The following is a 22,104-nucleotide window of genomic DNA, read 5'->3' as shown; positions in this document are numbered from 1 at the left end:
GGAGAGATACTATTGCAGCCCAAATAAAAGAAGGGCCTGGATCCTACCCCAAATGATGCGATGGACTTTGATGGCCCCCATGGAGGGTCTCAATATCCTTGGGAAGTGTGTGGGGGGTGGATTAGAGGGTCGGCGGGGAGCATGAGAGCATGGTAGGATGGGAGGGTGAGGGAAAGGGGGAATTGATATGTAAATAAGAGTGCTTCTAAAATAAAAATATTTAAAAATTGAAAAAAATTTTAATACACAATTCTGAAGTTTGATTTTCTTTGTTGTTATTTATTTTTTCTTATTTCTGTCCTGATATGTACCATCCTCTTCTTTCTTCTAACCTTGTTTGCTTTTTCCCATTTCCTTAAAGCTTAAGGTCAAGTGGTTGATTTGAGGTTTGTTTTAGGTGTACACATTCTCTGCTGTAATCTTCCCTGTGTGCCTCCACTGCCTCCTGTATGCTTGGAGTTCTGCATTTCCATTTGTCTCAAGACATTTTTAAAAATCTAGGATTAATTATTCAATGCATTTTTGGTACTCCCATGAACAGTTTTGGTGACTTCCTTTTGCTACTGATTTCCAGCTTATTTCATTAAAGACAGAAAGGATGCTTCATATTAGTCATCTTGTCATATATTTGTTAATATTTGTCTTGTGGTCTGTGGTGTCTTAGAAAACATCTGTATGAACTTGGGTGTGGTTGATCAATAATACTCTTAATTCAGTTCATCAGTATTTACTGATCTCCTATCTGGCCCATTTATTGGTTATTGAACTTAGAAAATTGCAGTCTTCCTGTGTTATTATGTCAAATTTATTCATCCTCTTCATTCTATCAGGTTTTCTGCTAGAGTTTGCCGTAGTGTATGTTTTTAGTTATCTGGCACTTCATCATGATGCATCATCTTGCTTTATGTGACAGTTTAAAATCAAACTATATTTCATCTGATGTAAAAAGAGCCCTTCCTGCTCTTATTCATGCTCCTGGGTAACAGTTAAGCTGCTTTTCTCTTTATTCTTTCAGTCTGCTTTTGATTTTGAATTTCAGGCATTTGTTAATAATATCTGTGAATATGGGAAATTTTGTGTTAATTTCAGTTGGCATGCTCTGAGCTTAAGTTTGATGGTCTATTTTCTTTCTCAGAGTTGGAAAATTTGGCTCATTGTCTTTTCCAATAAGCTCTCTATTCCATTTTTATCCTCTCTTTTTCTGTTTTTGGGAATCCCACATGTTCATTTTAGCAAACTTCATGGTGTTCTATAAATGCTTTGGGCCTCTTCATTTTTCTTTATTATTTTCCTTTTCATTTCTCTCCTTCATAATCTTATCTGTCTTTGATATTCTTGTTGTTGGAGGATGTTGCTGATTGTATCTGGGGAACTTTAAGTTATATATATATCAGATCTAGGATTTCTATTTGAAAATTTTGGAGGTTCTTTAGTGAAGTCACCTGGTCTTGTGTATTTAATAGTCCCATTTCTTGTGAGTCTTACTTTGTTGTTGTGTAGCTTTTATGATTTTACTTGCTTGTCTATTTGTGCTCTCCTAAATCATGAAGATGATTGTTCGAATTCTTTCTCAAATAAGTCCTATGAATCCATTTCTTTAGGGTTACTTTCTAGATATTTATTGTTGATTTTTTAAAATATAAAAGTATAATTAGTTCTGTAAGCATTTAATACATGTGTACAATGTATTTTGGTCACATTCACCTCTTATTCATCCCCCAACTCCTCTAAGAAGCCTCATCAGGCTTCCATTCACTCTCAAATTCATGTACCTTTAAAAACATAGCTTACTGAATCCAACTGGTGTTGGGCACATAAACACAGGTATGGTGACACCCAGAGGGACATGATCTTGTCGGAGCATTTTGTGTCCAACAGTTCTGGTGAGATAGCTGTTTCCAATTGAATAGTCAACTTGGCTTCCTAAGATTGCCAAGGTCTACTGATGGGACACTTAAGTGATTAATTTTTTTAAAGCAAAGCATGAGACATACCTGCAGACAATAGCTTTCAGCCCTCATTTTGACTGTTCTGCCTCAGCCACAGAAGTCATGCTGGCTCCTTTTATTTGCTCATTTGAGATTTTTAACATGTTCTTTATTGTCTTGTGAGTCCAATCCTTTTTTATGGTTAACAATTCTTTCTTTTTTTCCAGAGGAAGAAATGCTTTATTCATTTTGGTCTTCTGTTTTCATACACTGATGCTTTTTCTCAGAAAAACTTTTACTCCAGCTGTAATGTTTTATACTAAACAACTCTTTACATTGTTGTCTTCCCTATTTATTGGACCCATATTTACGCAATGTGCTTTCCAACAAGGGTTGAACTTTACTTAAAACAGAGAAATCTGGGATAAAAGTAGACTTATTCATGGCATACACTGAAACTGAAAGGAATGATATGTTAGCCTCCAAAAGCTTGTTTTAATTCTAAATAATGTTTTGGTTTTTGATAGAATTTTATTTTCTGTGATAATAAATTCATGGTGTTTTTAACTTAATTTTTTGCCATTTTAAAATTTCATTTTACATTTCAATCACAGATCTCCCTCTAGCACCTCCCCTGTCTCCCTCTTGCTTCCCCCACCCACTCTCTACTCCCCCACAGCCCACTCCTAGTCCATTCCTCCCGTGAAGAGTCAACATAGTTTGGCACAATAGGTTCAGTCAGGACCAGGCCCCTCTCCTGTGCATTACAGCTGAGCATGGCATTCCACCAAAGGGAGTGGGCTCCAACAAGCTAGTTCTTGTACCAGGTTTGTATCATGGTCCTACTATCAGGGGCCCCACATCTAGTCCAAATTTCACAACTGTCTTATTTTATTTTTAAAGGTTTACTTATTTTTATGCATGTGTGTAAATGTTTGCCTATATATATATGTGTGTGTGTGTGTGTGTGTGTGTGTGTGTGTGTGTGCCCGCGCATCATTTACCTGTCTGGTATCTCTTCTGCAGAGGTAGAAGGGAGTGTTGGGAACAAACCCAAGTCCTCTGGAAGAGCATCAAGGGCTTTTAACCACTGAGCCATTTCTCCAGCTTTATATTTATTTGCTGTTAAAGCACTGACTCTGAAAGCTCCAACATACCAGCTTTGACCACTGGCAATGCAGAAGGCAATCGGAAGTAATGGAGAAAAGGGAGGAAAGAATTTTCATCAAGTCTATTTAGAGAAGATGGAGATTAATTATTTTGCTCTGAATTCAAAGTACTGCCAAATGTTTAGCTACGAAGAAATGGGGCAGGTTAAGCTCTTTCTTATTTATCAGTCTTGGCCAAACTGTAGGTGGTAATTGTCTGAATTGTGTTTCTGCAGGATGCCTCCAGAGAAGTCCTAATTACCCTAGAGAACCATGTAGTTCCCTCAAGATGAATGCTTCTATTTACAGATGACTTTATCAATGAATGCTCTTCCCAGACTCTACACTTCTTAGCATTCAAGGAAAATGAGCTTTAGAACAATGAGGAGAAACTTCTAGGTGCTTTTAATGGGGTCTTGAACAGGAAGTTTTAAAAGCTTGCAGTTCAATAAGCTAGATCTTCTTATCTGTGTGCCTTCAGCCTTGAAGTGGAATGCAATAGTCTAGGTTTCATCAGTTTTAGACAGCACTCTGTGAATGATTAAGGTGTCAGTGTGCAGAGTTTAGTCAAGATCTGACCCAAAAGGAAGGAGCCAGATGTAAAATAAGGGAAGGTATGCAAGGTATTTATCCTACTTTTGTTAATTTGCAAGCCTATGGAAGACCCTGCTTTTTTTGTGAAAGCATTTTCTAAAGCTACATTACAGCTTTTTAGTTGTTCTCAGAGTTTACTGCTGATTTTATTGATCCATAACTGTTGGGGGAAGTCCTGTGCATTTGTCAATAAAGTACTGTTGAGCCTATAGGGAACCAAGATAGGAGGGACTAGGAGTCCAGGAGGATTCTGGGAAAGAGAAACACGAGAGTCAACATGTAACCGCCATGGGGGTAGGAACCCAGAACTATTCTCCGGTAAGAGACATACTTAGATTAACAATTATGGGGTAATTACTTAAAGTAGAGCTAGCCAGTAAGAGACAAGCAAGGCCAACAGCTTCATAATTAATATAGCCTCCTGTGTGTTTATTTGGGACTGATGCGGCTCTAGAATCAGGCTGGTGGGAAAGCAGCTCTGGAACCAGGCTGGCTGGAAGGCTTCTCTCGAAGGAAAAAGCTTCTCTTTACAGAATGGTGATCAGGAGTGGGATCATGAATTTCCACGCAAAATAACAAAAGCTTTATAGGAATTTTAGAAACAGAAGAATGGAGAGAAGCACAGATTTTTGGTAGCAGCATTTTTCTCAGGTGTGCTCTGTTTTGCTAGCAACAAGCCAAGATTCACGTGGCTCGCTTACCGGAGCCTTCCTGACTCGGCATAAAAAAAAAAAAAAACAAAAAAAAAAAACCAGCAAGGTTGTTTTATGAGATTCTGCTAACGATTAAAAGGGGTGTACATACAGCTGGAAGTGGCAGCTTTTGCTGGATGTCAGCATGGACTGAGGCGGTAAGCTGGAGTCATGCTTATGCCCGCCATCTTGATGAAAAACTTGCAGTTTAAAACAGCCGCGGTATTACAGATAAGACACGTGGCCAGAAAAACATAAAGATTTACAGTAAAGTCAGACTTAAATAAAGAAAAACCTCTAAAGGTTTACAGTGTGTTTAAAAATATACGTAAGATTAAGAGAGAAAATGAAACGGCAAAGTGGTAAATAAATACAAAACCTGGCTGTGGTGGCACATGCCGGTAGGAATTGCTCCAGAGGCAGAGGCAGGCAGGTTTCCAAAGAGAAACCCTGTCTCAGAGAAAAATAAATAAAAGTGAAAGAAATAAAGTATTAATAGATAAATAAATAAGCCATGTAAAGATGAAAAATACACAGAGAGTCTGGATACTGTATACTATTGTGTTTTTCAGTTTTTTGATTACTAAGGAAGGAACAGCTGCTAAAGTACACTTGATTATAAATGCTGCTAAATTAATCCGACTTCTATCTTTTGAAAATGCCTTGACTTCAAAATTTAAGTATAAGGATATGTTACTCGGAAAAGGAGTTTTAGTTTATGTCTCCACAGAAAATGAAAAGCTGAGGATTCCTTCCAGGCTTCTGTGGTTTGACGAACCAAGACCCCCGGAAGCAGTGGACCAGGTGTTCCAACAACTGAAACAGCTAAGATGATGGAGCTTTATAGACCCTAAAAATAAGGACTTATACAGATTTCTGAGTTTTGTCATGATCCCCATGGTATGAACGGCGCCCCCTTCCAGCAGGAAGCAGTTTGGAATGAGCGATGTCCCAATTTCCATCTTGTTTATAAATCTTTGTTTTCATTTAAATGGCGTTGTTTATAATTGGCTAATGATCACAGCCAATCTTTTTTAATGGTAAAAAAGGGAATTATGGTATGGGTATTGTTTTTCATTTATTGATACAAATTCAAGGTCAATTTTGTGATGTGTATATTTCTCCTCTTGATTAAGTATTGTGCTTATACTGATCTTTTAAAACATAATGCATAATTGAATACAGACTATAGATAGTTACTTATAATAGTCAGAACTTATAGTTAGGTAAGTTATGTTTTCTAGATATACAGAAATATATTTGAGATAGATAGTCTTCAAAACTTTCAAAGACCTTCAGAAAAGAAAATGGCATTTAAAATGGTTTAGGGTTTTTCTTGACAATGAGAAATGTCTGCTCCTGGCAGCACCAATTACGTCTGAGAGGAAGATGGGCATCGAAGAAACTCGTTATGGAGTTTGCTTTCAACATGGCAAGATTAGCCATTTGGGCAGGAAACTGCTCTTGCCTGTACTGCTTGACTGTTGTTGTATAATCTGGACATGCAGGACCCACAGGAAAGTGACTGCTGAACTCAGTCTTACAGTGTTCCTGCTTCATGGAAGAGTCTGAGAGACTTTCTGCAGGACAAAGAAAAATGACTGACAGACTGCTGATGCAGGTGGACAGTTTGAAATTTCCTGCTTGGCTGAGAAATCTTCTGGATACATTGTGGCCTATGGGCTGAAGATGGATGCCCCAACGTTACAGAGGAACTTCGGGTGACTATCCAGGCAGTAAGATATCTCTGTCAATCCTAGTGTTTATATATTATCCTTCTGTGGTCTTTGATAGAGTTGAAGACAGATAGTTATTATTATAGTTTTCCTTAGTTATGATAAAAGATAAGCTAAATATAGGACTTTGGACTCACAAGGATGGGATGGATGATATTTTCTTTAGATCTTGCTAAATGTTAATAGACAAAATGTTGTAACTGTGTTCTTACTTGATAACTGTTCTGTTATATATAATTTGATGGTGTTAAAGTTAAGACCTTTCTTTTTGTTTAAACAGAAAAGAGGAGATGTTGGGGGAAGTCCTGTGCATTTGTCAATAAAGTACTGTTGAGCCTATAGGGAACCAAGATAGGAGGGACTAGGAGTCCAGGAGGATTCTGGGAAAGAGAAACACGAGAGTCAACATGTAACCGCCATGGGGGTAGGAACCCAGAACTATTCTCCGGTAAGAGACATACTTAGATTAACAATTATGGGGTAATTACTTAAAGTAGAGCTAGCCAGTAAGAGACAAGCAAGGCCAACAGCTTCATAATTAATATAGCCTCCTGTGTGTTTATTTGGGACTGATGCGGCTCTAGAATCAGGCTGGCGGGAAAGCAGCTCTGGAACCAGGCTGGCTGGAAGGCTTCTCTCAAAGGAAAAAGCTTCTCTGCAATAGTCTAGGTTTCATCAGTTTTAGACAGCACTCTGTGAATGATTAAGGTGTCAGTGTGCAGAGTTTAGTCAAGATCTGACCCAAAAGGAAGGAGCCAGATGTAAAATAAGGGAAGGTATGCAAGGTATTTATCCTACTTTTGTTAATTTGCAAGCCTATGTGAAGACCCTGCTTTTTTGTGAAAGCATTTTCTAAAGCTACATTATAGCTTTTTCGTTGTTCTCAGAGTTTACTGATGATTTTATTGATACATAACTAGTTGGTATGTGATTGAAAATGCCCTTTATGATGTTGCCTCCTTTTCACCTAAATTGCTTTTGAAATGTAGTTTCAGAGGATCAAAACAATAGAATTAACTTGATCATCATAGAGAAGACTGTCAAATTATAGGATATATGAATATAATATTAAAGTAGGTTGTAGTGGCAAAATTTTAAAAAAGGCAAAAATACTATATTCTGTTCCTTACATTTGTAGGTGGTACAATTTTTATGGAATATCTTTCTCTTTTGAGGCCTCTTCTTGTTTGCTGCCATTTCTGTCTGGTCATTGATGTATTTCTTCTCTCTCTCTCCCCCATCTCTCTCTGGTTTTCTTCCTCCTTCATTCTCATTTCCCTTGTATTTGTCACATAGGCACACTCTCTCCTATCCACTTCACTTATATTTTTTCTTGAAAGATCGTAATTAATTACATCCTGCAAATTTCTCTACTATCATTTGTGTTCCTAGGACTAAAGGAATATGGAAAGAAGTTGAGAAATGAATAATGATGTCAGAAAGGAAAACTAATAGCCCCTGGACACAGTCATTTCCTATAAGTCCTATTTGCTTGTGTTTATGACTAATAAATTCAGTATGGAGAGTTTTCACACCCCAGCAGCAACCTAGATGCAAACCCTTTTGCATTTGGCCTTGAATAAGAATGAAATTCAGCCTTCTTCATTTTAAATGCAAATATTGGAAACTAAGTAGGACAAGCTTGTCATGTGGAAGGGAGTTTCCAGGTGCAGCAGAAAGCTGTCACAGTAAATGGGAAGCACAACTTCTTAGTAATTTATTAAAATAAATCAGAAAAAATAGGCAGGCTCTGCTTCACCGTTTGACTTAGATCAGAGTTAAAGAACACAAACTGATAAACCTTAGTTATAAAGATGCTGAAAAGTACCAAACAAGGAAAAGGATTCCTACAACTGACACTTTCTAAAATATTTTCTCAATTAGAGACAAAGAGTAAATTTTTTAGTGTGAAATCTCAAATTATACAGTGAGTTCTGACTTGCATTAAATTATACATCTTAGATTTTGTGATGACAATTTTACACTCACCTTTTCCCTCGGGTGTATTTATTTTCGAGTTTTCCTCTTGATTTTCATAAACGAACCCAAGTAGCAAAGGCTTGGGAATAAATTGAAATTCAGAGAAAATAATTAATTAGAAATCAATCCCAAATAATATCACATCACTTTAAAAGTAGAATATACTCCCTCTCTCTTGTGTGTGTTAGGATAAAGTGTCACTGAAATCAGTTTGAGAAGTATGTGACTAAACCCCTGCTCTGGGCAAAGATGTCCCTGCAGCTACTGCTGTGAGCTCTGTAGGGGTGGACCCCAAAGGCCCTCCTGCTCAGCAATTAGTCTTAATTGGCTAGCTGGGATGCCTAGTAGCATAGTGGAGACACCTAATTAGTAGTATGCAGTTGAGTTTTCCACCAGAGTTCTCTTTCTCTTCCTCCCATTTTGAATTGGATGAAAGTTTAGAGGTGAATTTTCCTTCTGGTAGTAATTTTTATCCAGAACAATCGTGTAGGCGGGTCTTCTGTCTTCTAAATCATCATTGGGTTAATTCATTCTAAAACACACATAGTGTGCCTATTGAGAACCTACTTGGGAAATAAGCTGGAGAGATACCTGGAAGAATGTATTAATCATCTATCTATCTATCTATCTATCTATCTATCTATCTATCTATCTATCTATCTATCTAGTCCCCACCCATGATCTCACTTTCTCAGAATACAGGAACAAGGGGAATTGTCAAGAAAGAGTAGGTGACATTTAAAATGAAGTAGTTATAGAATATTAGTCAAACTTTGAAATGATATTTAATTGAAAAAGCAATGACATTGGAGAAAAAGAGGGAATTAGACAGTTTTGCATCAGTATGGTGAATATTTGATATGACTGCACATAAAAATTTAGATAAAAATTTTGTAGTTTCAAAATCAGTATCTGGATCTAGTGGCAGAGTATGTTGTTGGGTTAGTTTCTGATGAGAATGATAAATAGTAGCACATTATATAGGTATGTATAGGTGTGTGTACATATGTGTGTGTGTGTGTGTGTGTGTGTATGTGTGTGTAAGAGCTTACTTTAACAAACAGGAAGTAAATGAGAGACTGGTGTTCCACAGTCTCCCCTAGGGGCATTTCCCAGTGACCAAAAAGACCTTTTCATAAACCAATCTGTCAAGTGTTTCAACATCTCCAGGTGACATCACTCCTCAGACAAAGCCTTGGCAGACACTCAAACTATACTCATACTATATATAGCTGATTATTATAGAGGTGAGCCCACAATATTGTCCATGCTCAATATCATGGACAATATTTTGGGCTCACCCCTACAGATTCTAAACTCAATGAGCTTTTTAATTATACTACCCATAACTGTAACCACTTTTAGGGTTGTAATGACTTGTTTGTGAATCCAGATTGCAAAAGATGTAGCTCCGCCCTATAGCCCTGTATAAACTCTTTGCTCTGGAGGAGTTCATAGCTCATATGTCAAAGAAATACAACATTTTGGTAACTATTCCTGCATTTGTGATTGTAAATAAACAATGTAGTTAACACCTAGAAGCAGAAATTTGGTTGATTTCTGATGCATTTAAACATTATAGACATTTACTTTCCTAGCACAAAAATTTGAGATTGTCACTCTAGTGCTTAAACCCTTCGATACCTTGCTTCTTACCCCAGCACGCAGAATCTTTGATTCTATTTTACAAAGCTTTATCTGAGCTCTCCATCTCTGCCTTGGAGCTTGATGCATTCTTCCTTGAACTGTGCCCTCTTCTTTTAGAAGGAAATATCTCTTGGGCTTGTTTAATTTTCTCTCTGTTGCTAAACTGTACTTTACAAAGAACAGGTATCCTATCCATGCTATTCATATTTGAATCCCTTAGAAATTTGCTCATTGTATGTCTCATAACAAGTGTTCAGTAAGGGTTTCTAGAGTGTGTGAATATTAATATCTATAACTGGTGACCCATCAGCAGGCAACAAAGCAGAGCTGAAAGAAGTTCTGCCATCTTTTGTGTGGATATCTATAATCTTGGCTGCTCATGTGCTGCTTGGGAAGAGGAACAGGAAAATTTACAAAGACACCATATGCTGTCAGAGTCGGCTGTAATAATGGATCAGTGAATGCCTCTGTAGACAGAATACATTCACTTGAACATGTTGGTGTGATCAGACACTGAGATGTCTTAAACTCTGGTGATCTGTCCCGTTTCATCACATACACACACACACACACACACACACACACACACACACACACACACACACGCACCCCCCCCACACACACCACAGAGCAGGGGAAGCAAGAGAGAGAAATATAGGTACAAGTTTCTCTCTCTTACACTCATCTCTGCTTCCCCCTATATTTGGCCTCCTTTTAAAAAATGCTTAGATGTATGAGTGGGAACAGTGGCTGCCTCATTCCATGATCTTCACAACTTTGCTACTTTGTATTGTTAAGTTAAATGATTAGGTAGGTAAGCTTTGAAACTCTGAAGGAAGGAAATAATGTTAAAATAATAAGTAAAATGGAAGAAATAAAAATGTATTCCAAGTTGTCAAGTATTTATTCCTAGCTATTTCCATCAAATTACTGATGCCATCTTGCATCTGGTGGATATTATCATTAGGGGATGCAGTATAGATAACTTAAATTCTGTGAGTGGGAGCAATTAATAAGAAGAAAATTCACTCATGGTATATGTATGTTTTCGGTAATTATTTTCTTTAAAACTTCTTGCTTGTCGCGACCACCTCGACCAGCAAGGAAGACTCAACACTCAGACTCTTCTTTAAGCAGTTTATTCAGGAAACTTGAACAATCTTCTGACCCCGGGGAGTGCCTGCCCACAGCTTAAAAAGGCCCTTGGGCGGCCAACCCCAGTAAGCCATGTGGCGACAGCAGATAGGTCCACATACAAGGAAGAAAGCCTGATATCCAGCCTTGACCAAATAAGGAGTTGTTTATCACAGAGAGCACTTGCTGTCCGGCTAGCAGAAGGCAGAAGCCAGCACCATCTTAAGGGTGCGGCACTTCGCAGCTCTCTACACTTGCTATTGATATTTAGTGCATTTAATCCACATAAGAACTGAGTTTGTGTACTTATGAGTGAGCGATTTGATAAGGAGTTGTCTTGTTCTTCCTGTAGCAGAAAATGTTATTCTGAACATTTTTATAATATCTGAATTTTCAGTATCACTCTATTTACATAAACGGATTTAAATTGACTTAAATTTAAATTTAAGCTGTCTCACTGCCCATGCCTCTTTCAAATGGGCAACATTGGTGAATTACAGCATCATATAATTACTTACTCTATGGAACTGCACAAGGTATGGTGCTGATATGTTTGTACAGGATGAATCTAGAATTTAAAATGATGATTTCTTGTGGGAAGACAGCAAATGATTGAGGTTGGAACTTCTGTCTCGTAACACATTTTAGATGCAATTTGTTTAACCTAAAGTATGACTTCCTTTAAACAAAAATTACATGTCTACTTCAGGACATTTCTCTTGTTCATTTTTACACAACTTTTTGAAGAGCCTGCAAAAAATAGAAAATCCATCTTACAAAATAATGTGCTTTCTCATATTAATATAGAGAAGTTCTTCTCCAGCAAAAGACAACTACTCTTTCTCTGTTGACTATTAGCTGCTCCTCAGAGAAAGGCTTTTGGCAAAACAAAATTCACAATCCATAAAACAAAATTTCTCAGTATCCTTCCCATAGTCTTTCAGATGAAATTGGTTTTTACTCTTTGGGTGGTTGTTAATAGATGTCTCTCCACAGGTGTATCACATTTCTACCGATTTTGCAAGCAGAGGCTTTGAGTACTTTTGTTTTTAATGTACTTCTATGCTAACAGTGTTTCCCTTACTGTAACAGACTTACATTACCTAAGCTCACACTTTCGTCTTAAGATACAAAACACCAGGCATGCAGATGTCACCTTGGCCTCTATGTATCATTCTGTGGAAATTAGGGTTCAAAAATACTGACACTCTGGCTACTCATTACTGGTAATACCTATTACTCATAGCAGCGTTTTTGTGTTAGAGTGAATAGTTTGTATCTCTAGTACCATAGCAGATTAACTTGTAAGATTGAAAATTGTGCAGCATCTCATATGTCTCTCAGTAAGAGTTGAAAGTTTATGCATCATTTTGAGCACTGTGATGTAGAATTAATTAATGAGTGCTTTCATTTTGACACATACTTCACATAGCATATGTTGCCGTCCTTTGCTGATGATAGGTTGTTATATGATAGGTAAGTTTAGATTATCATTGGAGTGCATCTTTATGATATGGCAAGTACATTTATTTAATGTCACAGCAAGGGTAAAATTCCATCTGCATGATGAAATGCATAGTTCCCTTTTGTTAAAAAGTTGCTACTTTTCTAACTTAATATTTAAATTCTGAGAAAAAAGTAATCTTGGGTTTTGCAATTAAAGCTTTTCAGATAGTTTCTATCATTAAATTCTTTAATTATGTTCTTATATTACATGTGCTAAGAAATTATATTTTCCCCAAGTATGTATCTAAAAGAGCCACACTGAATACAAATTTCTGTTTCTTTTGCTCATGTGTGATTATATATTAAATATAAGCCAATGTCTAAATGACTTATTATTAGTTATTACTTCAAATTTATACATCATTATAATATACATTTATTAATTTGGGATTAGACTTTTAATCATTAAAAAGTCATATTTGAGCGAACAAAAATTTAAATAATTTAAATATTTTAACTGCATATATTTATGCCACTCCCACACTGTCCAAGAGAGCTAGTGGCCCTCAGTCTTCAGTTCTTTTTTTCTTTAAAATCAATTTTTATTTAAATTAAAAGTCTTTTACATACCAATCTCAGTTCCCTCTCCCTCACATTCTCTCATTCCCCTAACATTTCCCCATCCCACCCCTATCTAATCCTCAGGGAGGTTGAGACCTCCCATGGAGAATCAGCTGGGGAACCTGCATAAGACTGAACCAGACTCCCCAAACATGGCTGTTAGTTGTGGTGCTTGGGCAGTCTACTCCTTTTGTTGTACTATTGCTATAGCTAGAACTTCAAATACAATATTGAAGAGATATGGCGATAGGGGCAGCCTTGACTTGCTCCTGATTTTAGAGGAATCAGATTGAATTTTTCGCCATTTAGTTTGATGTTGGTTGTTGGTTTACTGTATATTGCCTTTATTATGTTCGTGTACCTTCCTGTTATCCCTGATCTCTCCAAGACCTTTATCATGAAGAGGTGTTGGATTTTGTCAAAGACTTCTTTAGCATCTAATGAGATGATCATGTGTTTTTTCTTTTTCAGTATGTTTATATGGTGGATTACATTGATAGATTTTATATGTTGAACCAGCCCTGCATCCCTGGGATGAAGCCTATTTGATCATGGTGAATGATTTCTCTTATGTGTTCTTGGATACTATTTGCCAGTATTTTATTGAGTATTTTTGCATCAATGTTCATGAGGGATATTGGTCTGTAGTACTCTTTCTTAGTTGTATTTTTGTGTGACTTTGGTACCAAAGTAATTGTAGCCGCGTAAAAAGTTTGGCAATGAATCTTCTGCTTCTATTGTGTGGAACATATGAGGAGAATTGCTATTAACTGTTCTTTGAATTTCTGGTAGATTGAAACCATCTGGCCCTGGGCTTTTTTGGTTGGGATACTTTTGATGACTGCTTATATTTTATTAGGAGTTATAGGTCTGTTTAAATAGACTATCTGTTCTTGGTTTAATTTTGGTATTGATATCTATCCAGAAAATTGTCCATTTCCTTTAGATTATTGAATTTTGTAGAGTACAGGTTTTCAAAGTATGACTTGAAGATTTGTTGTACTTCTTCAGTGTCCATTTTTATGTCCCCTTTTCATTTCTGATTTTGTTAATTTGCATGTTCTCTGTCTGTCTTTTGGTTAGTTTGGATAAAGTTTTGTCTATCTTGTTGATTTTCTCAAAGAACCAACTCTTTGTTGTATTGGGTGCCTTTGTATTTGAGGCACAGATGTTCAGAATTGAGACTTCATCTTGATAGATTTTTCTGTGATGAATATGAAATGACCTTCTTCATCTCTTTTGGTTGATTTTAGTTTGAAGTCTAATTTGTCAGATATAACAATAGCTACACCAGTTTGTTTATTGGGTCCATTAGACTGGAAAAATCTTATCACAACCCTTTACTCTGAGGTAACATCTGTCTTTGAAGTTGAAGTATGTTTCTTGTACACAGCAGAAGAATGAATTCTGTTGTTGTAGCCATTCTGTTAGCCTGTGTCTTTTTAGGCGAGTTCAGACCATTAATATTGAGGGAAATTAAGGACCATTGATTGTTGATTCTTGTTTGTTTTGGATTTGTTGTTGTTGGTGGTATTGTGTGTGGATTTACCCCACTTTTTCTTTTGGCTTTGTTAAAGTGGGATTATCTATTGCCTATGCTTTTGTGAGTGTAGTTAAGTTCCTTCGGTTGGCGTTTTCCTTCCAGTACTTTCTGTAGGGCTGGATTAGTGGATATGTATTTTTTAAATCTGGTTTGTCATGGAATATCTTGTTTTCTCAATCTCTAGTGATTGAAAGCTTTGTTGCATATAGTAGTCTGGGATGGCATCCGTGGTCTCTCAGTGTTGGTAGAATATCTATTCAGGACCTTCTGGCTTTCGGGGTTTCCATGGATAAGTCAAGTGTAATTCTGATAGTTTGACTTTATATGTTACTTGACCTTTTTCCTTTGCTGTTCTTAATCATCTTTCTTTATTCTGTATGTTTGGGGTTTTGATTATTATGCGGTGAAGTGGGTTTCTTCATCTTCTTCTATACCTATTATTCTTAGATTTGGCCTTTTCACAGTGTCCCGTATTTCCTGGATATTTTGTCTTAGGAATTCATTGGATGTAAGATTTTCTTTGGTCGATGAATCTTTTTCTCCCAGTGTATATTCAATGCCTGAGTTTCTCTATTCTATCTCTTGTATACTGTTAGTTATGCTTGCATCTGTAGTTCCCATCTTTTCTAATTCTAGCATTCCCTCAGACTGGGCTTTTTTATTGTCTCTATTTCAGCTTTCAAACTTTGCACTGTTTGAATTGTTTCTTGCAATTTCTGGTTTGTCTTTTTTTTCCATTTCTTTAAAGGACTTCTTCCTTTCCTTTTTTAGGGTTGTTGTCTTCCCATCCCTTCTTCCACTGGATGCAGGTAAGGTCTCTTCCTCTCCTGGCAGGTATGGATTCACGGTCACTTCTGGTGGGTGCAAGCAGGTCCAATATTCTGATAGGTGGGTGCATGCAGGTCTGAGACACTACCTCTCCTGGTGGATGGAGGTGGGACTAGCACTATGATTTCCGCAGACTCTAGGTGGGTTGATGTGCCTGGGGCAAGTAGAATTGCCCACACTCCTCAGGCCAGGAGATCCCAAAGAGGGAAATTGGAACTCTGGAAGTAGGGTCTGAGACAGCCCTGCCACCCTCTCCCTTGAGTCGGGGCGGGACTAGCACAAAGATGTCAGCAGACTCAGGATTGCTTCGTCTGCAGGTTGTGAGTCGACCTGCCATCAGTCCTCAGGCCAGCAGATCCCAAAGAGAGCAAGCAGAAGTCAGGGGCCCAAGCTTACCTGTCTCCTGAGTCTAGCATCCTTTTCAATGCTTGCAAATAAGAGAAATGAAGACTGTGAAAATTTTGTCATCGACCTAGGTAGAACACTATGTAATTTTCTCTTCAAGGATAATAGTATTGTCTAGGGTTGTGTACGGCTAATTATGACTAGCAGATGAAATCCAACAAAGGCCCATTTGGTTAGTTCACAAGATAAGGTGAAGAAGTAAATAATGCTATCTGCAAAAGGAGGTCAAATGTATTCATTAAATATACTTACAAGATAAACAGAGGAATAGGATCTCTGGGAACATGGCTAGCTTCCATGAGAGCAAGCTTTTGCTTTTCCTTTCCTTTTATCCTCACCTGTCTCCGTACCACTGTCCATGCCCCAAAATTGTGGGCTCACTCCTACAATTCCCCTTTTAGTCTAAATAAAAGATGTACACTTGATACAAATCTCAAACATATGCAATATATATATATATATGGTGATAAGCAAGTTATAAACTACTTAAATCCTAAACTAAACATATCTATCTCATCTAAATCCTTAATTTATCTGAATGAGATGTCCAAGTCTGAACACTTCCTTCTAATCCCAACCCTAAAATAATTGAAAACTAACACTAACAGGTGTAAACTATCCTGTAATATCAACAGTAGGGAAAGCAGAGGGTAGTATTCTTAAAGTTACTTCCTGCTGAAATGGGACAATGACAATCTCATGAAAACCTGTGGGAAGAAAATGTTAGTGTAACAAGAGTCTTAAATAGATTAAATGGTCTCTGTTTGGTAAGAGATGCTTGATTGAATTTCTTGATTGAAGCTCTGGCCAGATTGTAGAAGGTGCACTGTATCAGTTCTTTGGTCTAGAGTTGTGTTGAGTGATGTAGTTCCAAACCGGTATTAAGATGGTACAAGTCAGTTGGAGTCTATTAGTTGGGGCCCCATTTTCTTTCTGATGTGTTTGAAGATTGCTGTCAGGAAATTCCTTGTTCTCTGGAAAACTCAAACATTGATGTTAACAGAAAAAATTTCAACTTTTATATGTATGCATACCAGAAAAGGCAACAATAATAAAGATAGTAAACATAAAGGAGATTAGACTTTCAGAAAAGGAACCGAGTATAAACAGATGACAGACCCTAGTTTTGTTTTCATCTGTCTTATATCAATGGCTCTTTGATATAATACAGAAATTCTGAATTTTATTTTAACAGCATGCTTGGATTTAGAGGAGAACCAATCCAACTCCAAAGCCAGTTTCAGTTAAATGAGTTGGGCCTAAAGAATATTAAGAATCAAGGAGAAATGGATATTATAAGAACACGATAGAGAGATTTAGACATTGATACCACACAGTGGATTATTGTTTGTCTGATGGTCTTCTGGGTAGCTATTCTCTCTTCTTCAGGTATCCATATGTCTAGTATTTTTCCTGCTGTTTGGAAATGGGTTTTCCTGTGAAGACAAAAACAAGACACTTCTCTTTCCTTTTATGAGGTCTCCTTACACATAGTAGAATATGACCTTGTAGATGAGCTGTCATCTTTCCTTCTCTGGAGGGTTCTTCTGTTCTGATGCAATCTTGATTAATTTTGATGGAATCCAAAGCTTTGTGGAAACAAAGGCAAAACCCCTTCCCTGATGTAACACATAACCTGGTTTCCAAACTGAGGTATTAACATCCTTGAAATACATAGGTTGGTTTAGTTCAGATGTGTATGGTAACAGAATCAGCCTTTTCAGAGCCGAGGGCAGTAGCCCATTGGAAGCCTGAGAACATTTCTATCGTATGGTGTATATACTTCAAACTTCTAAATTCTGGTAAGTGAAATATATCCATTTGCCAAATTTCATTTCTGCAAATACCTTTGGGTTTACTGCCTAATGGCAATGGAGTTTGGTTATAGAATGAACAGGTGGGGAAGTTTCTTACTAGTTCCTTTGCTTGTTGCCAAGTGACAGAAAAATCCTTCTTTAAGTCTTTGCTGTTGACATGGTGCTTCTTTTGAAATTCTGAAACTTCCAATACACTTCCTATTAATTAACGATCACTCTCATTGTTGCCTTGTGCTAGAGGACCTGGCAGACCCATGTGGGATCTGATGTGTGTTATATATGTAGGATGAGTTCTATCACTGATGGTTTCCTGTAATTGTAAAAACAATGACGTTAATTCTGTATCATCAGGAACAAATTCTGAGGTCTCAATGTATAAAATGACTCTTTATGCATACTGAGAATCTGTAACTATATTGAGAGGCTCTATAAAGTCTTTAAGTACCATAAGAATGGTGTAAAACTCTGACTTTTGCAGAGTTGTAAGGGATTTGAACTACTTTATTTATTTTTCCCCGATTTATAACCTGCCTTACCTGACTTGTTTGAACTGGTGTAGAATGTAAGAACTCCAGAGATAGACGTTGTTCTTATAATATGCAGAAGAATCCAAATAGATTTCTTTATGAAATTGATTCTCTCTGTTTTGAGATAATTATTATGGATCATTTATAAAAAGTCCCTGCAAGCCCTTTGCCAATGTTCATTATCCTTCCATAAGGTAGAAATTTCTTCATTCATTACAGGTACAACAATCTCTTCTGGGTCCTTCCCAGTTAGTTGACAAACCCTTAACTTACTATTTAATATCAAATCAGAGAACTTTTCTATATATATCATCAGGTTTTTTCTATTTATGTAGCAGAAATATCCATTCTAGTATTATGTCTTCCCTCTGCATTAATATTTCAGAGGGGTATTCTCTAGATGGCAAAATAACCAGAATGCATTCCACTTTTGGATCCACACAATCCACATGTTGTTCCAGTATTCTTTGTTCTACCCATTCTAATTCCTTTTCAGTCTCAGGTGCTAATATTCAAGTCCTTGTCTCCTTTTAGGTCCATTTTCAGGTTTTTTAAATCATGCCCTTTTACTCCAATAATTGTCTGTAGTTGAGAAATTTCTCCTAGTAGTTTTTTAAGATCATTAAAGGTCTGGTAATGATCTCCTCTGATCTGTTCCTTTTGTGGTCTAATTTTCTGTAAGTCTGTTTTATGGCCCAAATAATTTATAGAATCTCATCTTTGTATTTTTTTCTGGGGAAATTTGTAATCCCCAGCAAGTCAAAGTTTCCTTTACTACCTCAAATATCTTTGCCAACGTATGTCATCCATATAATGATAAATTATGGACTGTGGACATTGTTTGTGAATTATTTCTAAAGGTTTTTGCAGAAAATACTGGCATGAACTAGGACTATTTAACATTCCTTTTGGCAACACCTTGAACTGAAATCTCCGTACTGTTTGAGAATTGTTATAGATAGGCACTGTGAAGGCAAAGTTTGCCCTATCTTTTTCTTGTAAAGGTATAATGAAGAATCAGTCTTTTAAATCTATAACTATAATTAGCCATTCTTTAGGAATAAGACAAGGTAATGGCATCCCAGGCTGCAGAGAGCCCATAGGTTGAATTACCTTGTTGATAGGTCTCAGATCAGTAACCATCCTCTATTTCCCAGAATTTTTTATAACAAATACAGGAGAATTTCATGTACTGGTAGATTCTTCAATATGTCCAGCATTTAGCTGTTTCTGAACTAACTTTCCTAAGCATCTAAGTTCTCAGAGGTCATAGGCCATTGCCTACCCAGAAAGGTTCATCAGTTAGCCATTTTAAAGGTAGTGCTTTTGGTTCCTCTGTAGGTGTGTCACTAGCATCCTGTAACTATACAGACGTTATGTTCCGAGACTGTTTACTGTAGTGCCTTACAATATTCTTTCTACCACTAACAGCATGCTTATGATTCATATCTGACACAGGAGGAAAGTTAATCTGGGTATTCTATTGCTGTAATAAATCATGACCCCAAAGATTTACAGCAATATCTGCAACATATGGCCTTAAGTTCCCTCTAACCATCTAGCACTTTGTCTTACTTGAGATAGGGTCCCGATCCCGAACTTTTGGATGTTTACAACATGTAAAGGCCATTTTTTAGGCCAAGAGTTATAATAGAAATATCCTCTGCTGTGTCAAGCAAGTCTTCCAGAATAATGTTATTTACCTGTACTTTTTAATTTTGGCCTCTTGTCATTGATATAAGTCTGCCAAAATATACATTTTTCATTTCCTCTAGTATCGACTGGTTCATCCTCAATAACTAATCTGTCATCCACAGTGCCATTAGTCTTTACAATAGGCAGTGGATCTTCTAATTGTCCTAAGAGAAATCTTATTCTACAGTGACTGGAAATGAACAGATCACTTTTGATATGTTTCCCAATTGTAAAGGGTTCCTTGTTTGTCTGTGGTCGACCTACATTCAGTGGTCCACTGTCAGCCTTTGCCAAATCGCCTGCATAATCCAGAAGCCTGAGGCCTTCTGTTTGAATCATTCCTAGGAGAAGCATTATTTCTAGGGATCTCCTCATGGTTGGGCCATTTGTTGTCTTGATGCTTCTTTAGGCCTTTAGAAATGGCCTCTGCTCCCCAGGTTCCTGTTGCTGGACCATTATACTCAATATTAACTATATACAAGACCCATTCATCCAGTCGTACTAATCTGATCTTTAATGGCCATAGGACCTGTTTGCATTGTGGATTTTCATTCTCATAAGCTAAAGATTCTATAAGGAGTGGCCTAGTATTTGAATCAGTTACATGTAAGTCTACTGCTCTGAATAATTTTTGTAAGAATTCAGGGAACCTTTCTCTAGGACCCTGTACCACTTTTGAATATGGTTCAACTTTTTCTCCTGGTTCATGAACCTTATTCAAAGCATTTAACAAAGTGTATGTTTTTCAAATTCAGCTTGAGCCTGTGGATCAGCATATTCACCTTCACCAAGAATCTTATCTTGGGAAGCTTCAAAGCTGTGCTTCAAGCCTTGAAGTTCAAGCGCCTTGGCTTCCTGTATCAACAAAGCCTTCCATTGTATTTGTGAAGACTGGTCCAGCACCACTGATATTAAATTATCCCAATTTGTTGGAGTGATCTTATTTGTTCATGACCAAGAATTCAGCAATTCCTTTATATAGGGTCTGTGAATTACCCTGCAAGCTACTATAGCCTGTTTTATTCCTTTAAGGTATTTCATCGGTATAGGTTCCCACTGGTTTATGATGGTCCCATTCTGCTGCCTCTATGATGCTGGATTTTCTGTCACAGTTGATGGAAAGACCACCTTAGGAAGATCTCCTAGGTGTCTTGTAAGTATACCTATTTCATTGCCAGGTGGCCTAAAGGCTAGTGACTCAGAGTCTGAGGTTTCAAATGGTGAATCCTCTAAAGATGGTAATCTTGTGTCAATATCATCTCGGGGGCTTGGATTTCCTGAATCAAAAAATTGTTCCAATGACTTGATAGAATCTGTACATGCATGATTCCAAGCATTTCATATTGTTGTCATTAGAGGCTCAAAAGGCATGTAAATTGCCTTCTGGAAATATCATCCTATCTGCTAAATGGCCATTGCCTTCAGACACAGAGTGAATTGTCCCTGCTAATTTGGTAACTTCCTCCTGGCTGGACTCTATTTTGGCTATAAATGCAGTGGATATTGAATTAAATGTGTCTTGAAGGTTGTTCCTATTGAGTTCCAAATTATCCACTCTGGAGGCTAAGTCTTCTTTTCCCTGAAGATCCTGAATCTTTGACTCTAATTTTTTAATCATTTGTACAATTTGTCTATTATCTGTCTGTTTATTCACTCTTTTCCATGTGATTATGTGTATTAGAAGGCTAACCATGAGCATTAGACACAAATACATTTGAAATATATCATACTTGTCTTCTAATACATAATCCATGACATTGGCAATGGGATCTCCATCCTTCTGCAGTGTTATATTATCTTCCATGGTATAATTAGATATTCTTACCACCTATTACAAAGTACTAGTTGTAACACTTTTAACTGATTTGTGTTGTTGAGAGGAATCTTACCTGTACTTACTGCGCATGGCCAGCAGACAGGGCAGGTGTACCATTCGGCTTCTCTTCAGAAGATCTGTTTTCACCAAAAAGAATCTGAAAATTCTAACAACAGCTTGTAAAGAAATTAGCAAACAGATTCAGGGAGGAAAAGGCCTGGGGACATGCGGCTAGAAGTAGCCATAAATTCTCAGAAACAGAAGGGGTAAAATCATGTTGCATGGCCAGGATGAGCTGTGCAACTCTGGGAGGCTAGGTGGTCAGGTGGGCAGCAAGCATGCCAGGCTGCTGGGAAGCCAGGAGGGCGGGTCAGTGGGGCACAGGGCCTGCTGCAATTGCTCCCCTCGGTCTTGCATGCTGGTGTAAGAATGGTGTGGAGCACAGAGCCCACAGAAGTGAGGTGGGGGGCGGGAAATGCAGGTGAGCGTGGTGGGCCTGGCTGGAATGCGGTGGACCACTAATGGCCAGGGTCAGAGTCATAGAGAG

Source organism: Mesocricetus auratus, unplaced genomic scaffold (assembly GCF_017639785.1).
Source record: "Mesocricetus auratus isolate SY011 unplaced genomic scaffold, BCM_Maur_2.0 Super-Scaffold_100676, whole genome shotgun sequence".
Classification (NCBI taxonomy): domain Eukaryota; kingdom Metazoa; phylum Chordata; class Mammalia; order Rodentia; family Cricetidae; genus Mesocricetus; species Mesocricetus auratus.
This window is presented reverse-complemented; position numbering follows the sequence as displayed.